We start from the raw sequence: 6,000 nt of genomic DNA, 5'->3' as shown, positions 1-6,000 counted from the left end.
AGCTTGAAAAGAACAATTTCTTTTCATTGTCTTGTATGCGCTGTTGCCGAATCGTAAACTCCGCACAAAGCGATTTAAATTTGAAAACCCCATATTTGAAGAATGACTTTGAATAGTTTCTGCGGTGCATTTGAAAAAATCATGAATGAAACTCATAATTATTTAGTTTGAACTTGCATTTGCAGTCATAACCCAAATTGAGGAGAATTCCTTATTCACTTCAAGAACATTATTTACCCCTCCGAATATCTCACATCCGCAACACACATCACACAATGGGGCTTATAAAATTCTGTAAGTTTTAGCGTCATCTATTCATGTTGGCGTCTGATTGTACTAGATGGCAGCATCATGTTCATTCTGGAGATTTCCGACGTTGTCATGTCGTACGTAACTTCCGGATTTTAGATGATGTTTATTGAGCAAACTGCTTGGGCAGTACAATATAGGGATTGGGTAGTTTGTAAATTTTCCTGTTTTCAATTCACAACGAAACTTGTTGGTGATCAGAAATGAAATAATTCTTAATTTTATACACAACATGTAAAACATTGTTTTTGATTTGTCGAACAAAATTGTATTTTGTATTTTGAAAGCATGAAAGCTATCACGAATAGGTATTTTACGGTCTATAATGTAAATTAAATACATATTAAATCTTATACTTTTGTTGTTATATTATCAGTCATGCCCGAGTCACTGGGATTTGCTATCTCTGTAATATTATTCATTGAAATGTTGTGGGAACTGGGAACGATAATTAACAGTGTTCTATTCAAGACCAAAACTAAGAAAATATTATGGGTTCCTTAACATGTGAAAAATTCAGGATTTCACCTAAATCCGAAGTTTTATGACTGAGAAATATGCTATACCGAATTACATTATACAAAAATCATTATTTTCATACCCCTTATTGTACTATTGTAGATACCGTAAGCACTGACCAGTGTAGCTTATGTGGGGAATAGGCATAGACATATAGACTCTATCTCATGATAGAGTCATCGTGATTTTTCAATGTGACAATCCGGCAACAGCGCATATTGAGCGTCTTCCCATTAGCTTTTACCAGCAATCGTACCGGAACAGAATAATAACAAAACATTATCGCAGAACTGTCAGAAAGCACGTGGTTCTTTTTGCCAAATAGGTAACCTAAGCCGACAATGAGACAATTTCCCTATTATCCTCCAAAAATTAAATAGGCATCGATGAGAGGTAAGATGGCGTTTTGTGGAGGCGCCGCGACGACAGCGCCGATATTTGCGACGTTGTCCGCGCCACGACGCGTCCTACCCACCTGTTTGATGGTCCAGAGTTGAAGCAACAGATAGTTGGATTTGTTTTTGAAGTTGTTTTGAGTTTTGTTTTGCAATTTGGGTTTTGTTTAGTTGAGTTTTAGTGTGTTGTTCATTTGAATTTAGTTTTTTTTATTCAGGTGAGCCTCCCTTATTTTTCCCTCAGGTTTTGAGGGAATTTTGTTCGTGCTTATTTGTAGGTTAGGTTTATGATATGACTGTAATTTAGTATTCTTCGTATTTTGTTCTGTAGCTTTTTTGTAGAGAAACTGCAAACGTTCACTTTCGAAATGAGTAACTGTTCTAATGGTGGGGTTAGATTGTTTCATTGTTTTTATTTCAACGGTAATGAACATGGAGCAGTGGCGTGGAATGTGATTGGCATCAGGTGCTATGTTCTTTCAAGTTGATGCATGATAATTGAAGAAACCTTCTTGTTTACTTTGAAATTCTGGATTTATTATTCATTATTATTGACAGGATGAGGAATTCTCAAAAAAAAAAAAAATTACTGAGGTACTGCTCAGCTCATTTATAATTCCCTAAGGATTTAATCTAAATTTTTTCTTTCTAATAGGCAGTTTGATGTCTAATTGGTAAAAGTATTTTATAAAAAATATATTGGTTGTACATTGTCCAAAGGCGCGATAACTTATTTTATCACATGCCATAATCAGTTTAACCATTGTGAAGCACGAATTCTTTTTCTTTCTTACAGGTTATTCTGTTTATATCGTTTAATCACGATATCTGGAATCTGTTAAAGATAAAGGTATGTTATTTCCTGACTAGCTCCATTGCAATGAAATTGGCGAAAATGACCTGAAATTCGCTTCAGAATTGGTATAAATGTAACTAAAATGATATTTTGAAAATACTGAATAAATAAGAGTTGAAGTAGTTAATTTCTTTCTCAGTATTTCTGTTTCAATTACAAATATTCTTACAAAGTTGATTATAGCTGGACATACCTCTTGAGCTTAGCCCTTGACCAATTTCAAGATACTGGTTCTTTGTGTCTACCTGTGTGGCCTGTGACAATCGATAATGATAATTTCCTAGAATTCATAGGAAGCAAATCGAGAAATTTCAACGTATATTTGGTTTTCTAGGAATTATTGTACAGATTTTTCAGAAGAAGCGAAATTATCAACGGTTTCACGGACCAAGGGTCATTCTCCCGACATTTTTGTATGTTTTGTGGAATGTCGGAAAAATTCCCCGATAATTCCAGCCTTCAGGTTGATTGATTTTGGATGCTGATAATAAGAAAAGAGAATTGAAAAAATTATATACCTACAAAGATTCACTAGAACTTATATCGACTCCAGAAACTAGAGGTACAACACGTAATTGATATACGGAGGATCTAGTTAGCTTAGACCATGCATAAAAAAATATTGCTTTATCATAGCAACGAACAATAACTCATTAGAAGTGTCAGTGTGAAGTTTGAGGTCTAAAAAGTAAACCAGAGTTACGCAATTAATTGAAAGAAAGAAGATGTCCACCGAAATTGTGAGAATCGAAAAATTAGAGTATCGAGCCATCATCGCTTACCTGTATTTAACAGAGTTAAGAGGTAAGCAGATTTACGAATATATGCTTAATACCCTTGGTGATCAATGTCCTTCGTATGCGACCGTGAAAAATTGTACTGCAAGCTTCAAAAGAGGTAAATTTTCCATTGAAGATGATGATCGATCGGGAAGGCCAGTTTCTGTGTCAGTCTCCGAAAATATCGATGCAGTTCATGACATGATTTTATCAGACCGTCGAATTGGGCTAAAACGCATATCTTAAGCACTGAATATTTCATACGAACGCGTTCATCATATAAATAGTTCACGTCAATTTGGACATTACTGACTACTATACGGAAAAAAATTAAAGAGAAGAGACGCGCAAAGTTATCCAAAGGTGTTTGGTTTTTGCAGGACAAAGCTCCTGCATACAAATCTCATGTTACCATGCAAAAATTCGTCATTTTGAGTTTGAATTACTAGAACACACCCCTTATTCACCAGATTTAGCTTCATCCGACTATCATCTCTTTCCTCAATTGAAAAGAAGTTTTAAAAGGTCGTAAATTTTCTTCCAACGAGGAGGTAATGAAAGCTGTGGAGGTCTGGTGTTCAGAGCAAGAAGAAAAATTTTTTTTGAAAGGTCTAGATACGTTGCTGTATTAAATGTATCCAATTAAGAGGAGAATATGTTGAGTAATAAAATATTTTGTCATTGAAATTTTGTTTGGTTCTATCGTAGGCTAAGAATTTTTCAATATATCCTCGTAGTACCTACGATTTTACTCAACTTGCCTGCACTTGCAGAAATGTTCTGGGAGATACAGAGTGTGACAATAAAGCTAATATAGTGGTATTGAAAATACATATCTCTGAAACGTAGTATTGAGCAAGAATACGTTTTTAAGCAAGAAATGTCTGTTCTCCAAGTTCTCTCAACCTCTTTTCCATTTTATAAATGGAATGTATGTGTTTGCATCTTGATTTCTCTCCTAAAAAACACGGGTTGTCAATTTTCATGTTGCTACCGTCGAAATTATCAGAATTTTAACCTTTACTCAATTTTTGTGGAACATTTTCACACCCTGTCTTTTTTGAATGGAAATATGTATACCTAATGCTTGCTTATCGTAGTCGTCAAATGAATTTCTGGGTTCTTTTTCGTATGAAAACCTATTCCTACAAGTCGGAGAATATCCATCTTGAAATGGGTAAGATAATACATGAAACATGTGAATCATCTGAGTTTCAATACTCGAATCGAGAAAGGAATCTACAAAGTCGTATGTTCCTTGTTGTCTCAACGAATACTTCAATTGACACAAAGAATAACGAAAATCTTCCAACGTCTGCTGTCAAGCTGTGAATTTTGTTTTAAGATGAAACTGGCATTCAGTAGATATGCCCATTTCGACTCGTAACTTCTCACTTCATTTCATGTATCTTACAACGACCTCAGTCGACAATTTTTAACCTTCACTGATGAAATTTTCTCGTTCGCATAAACGTCGAATATTATTCGATCTTACAATAATTTCAGAGATTGAAATGCTATCGAAATCGTATCAGCGTAATGAGGCGACATATGGAAGTTTTATTTTGTTCATATTCGGATGAAATCGAAAGCGACTATTGTGCCAGGACCGTACTTGTCGAATTAGATACGTGTGTTGGAAATACTCATGCATTTTAGTTATTTTTCAACGTCAATTTCATTGTGGCTATAGAACAAATGGGGTTTTCATTTGAAAAAATTGAGTTCTCACCTTTTGGGGATTGCCAACTAACAATGGTTTTGTGACTTGTATCAGGTTATTCATGTTCCATCACAGCAGAATTTTATGAAAAATCAGTTTTCATCAACTCAACACAACTTCTAAAGAGCAAACGTGAATTTGAAGTCCTTCCCAAAAATACAATAAGGATATTTTCTTCCCTTTCCTCTTCAATGTTAGTAAAACAAATTCACACAAGACCTTACAAAGAAAGTGTTGTACTTATATAACTTTGGGTACTCTTTATTTGAAAATCATTATCATCATCAATATTGATACTAATTCAACAACAAAAAGTTGACATTCTGAAAATCTCAATTTTAATGGAAGTCAACTCTACATTGACTTTATAACTCATTTTTTATGTTCCCTCGGGAAGGTTTTGAACGAAACAAGAAACATTAAATGGAAGAAAAATTCAGGATTTCACCGAATTTTATGTGAAAGAAGAGAAATGAACAATTTTCAAAATACTGAAATGCTGATAAGTGATTTAATACTTGGTATTTCCACCTCTTGCGTTAATTACAGCTCATACTCAAAATGAATGATCTTAAAATGTTCTGATCTAATCCTTCCCAGAATTCTCCGAGTTGGATTCCTAAGTCATTAAGAGTAGCTGGATGATTTTCTGAACTTCTCAGCCTTCTATTGGTTATCCCAAACCTGCTCAATCGGATTGAGATCTGGACTTCTTGCTGGCCATTCCATTCGAGAGACTTCAATCTCTTCAAGGTACTCCTGAACGATGCGCGCACGTTGGGGTCTAGCATTATCGTCCATAAAAATGGCACTTCATGCTCTTCAAGAATGTTTCTTATATACTTATCAGCATTCATAGCTCCATTATCAACGACCACTATGTCTGTGCGAGCAGTCAAAGATATTCCACCCCATATCATAATCGATCCTCTCCCGAAACCAGTAGTATTCAGGAAATTGCACTGAGCATATCTTTCATGTGGACGTCTGTATACAAGGGAACGTCGATCACAATGGTAGAGGCAGAATCTAGACTCATCTGTGACGAGAACTCTTTCCCAATCGGCCTCTTCCCAATGGATATGCTCTCTCGCAAAATCCAAACGCGCCCTTCGATGGGCTGGGGTAAGAGCTGAGCCTCTTGCCGCGACACGAGGCCTTAAATCAAATTCTCTGAGGCGATTTCTTATTGTCTGAGTGCTAATTTGCACCTCATGAGTTCGCTCAAGCTGAATTTGAAGGAGGCGAGCGGTTGCAAACCGTTGTCTCAACGAAGAAACTCTCAAGTAACGTTCTTGAATGGCAGTTGTTACCCGTGGTCTACCCTGTCCTGGTCTTCGGACATTCATACCTGTCTCCCTGAATCGCTGCAACATTGTGGACCCACTTGTATGGGAAACTCCAAACCTTTCTGCAATT

The 6,000-nt window shown here is 35.9% G+C and overlaps 1 protein-coding gene across 6 annotated transcripts in view; it reads left to right on the top strand.

Annotated features, from left to right (window-relative positions):
• Window positions 1–1,086: 1,086 nt before the first annotated feature.
• The window catches only part of LOC123311204 (protein bric-a-brac 1-like), a 337,498-nt gene continuing 332,584 nt past the window's right edge, over window positions 1,087–6,000 (top strand). For 2 of the 6 annotated variants that reach the window (XM_044895067.1, XM_044895035.1), the window contains exons 1-2: window positions 1,087–1,441; window positions 2,020–2,073. The gene's annotated coding sequence lies outside the window, so the exon portion shown is untranslated. The remainder of the gene's footprint in view (window positions 1,442–2,019; window positions 2,074–6,000) is intronic. The other 4 variants (XM_044895077.1, XM_044895058.1, XM_044895050.1 and 1 more) reach the window with 3 other exon arrangements.

Source organism: Coccinella septempunctata, chromosome 1 (assembly GCF_907165205.1).
Source record: "Coccinella septempunctata chromosome 1, icCocSept1.1, whole genome shotgun sequence".
NCBI lineage: Eukaryota > Metazoa > Arthropoda > Insecta > Coleoptera > Coccinellidae > Coccinella > Coccinella septempunctata.
Note: the sequence above shows the minus strand (reverse complement) of the source record. Positions and strands in the feature narration are given on the sequence as shown.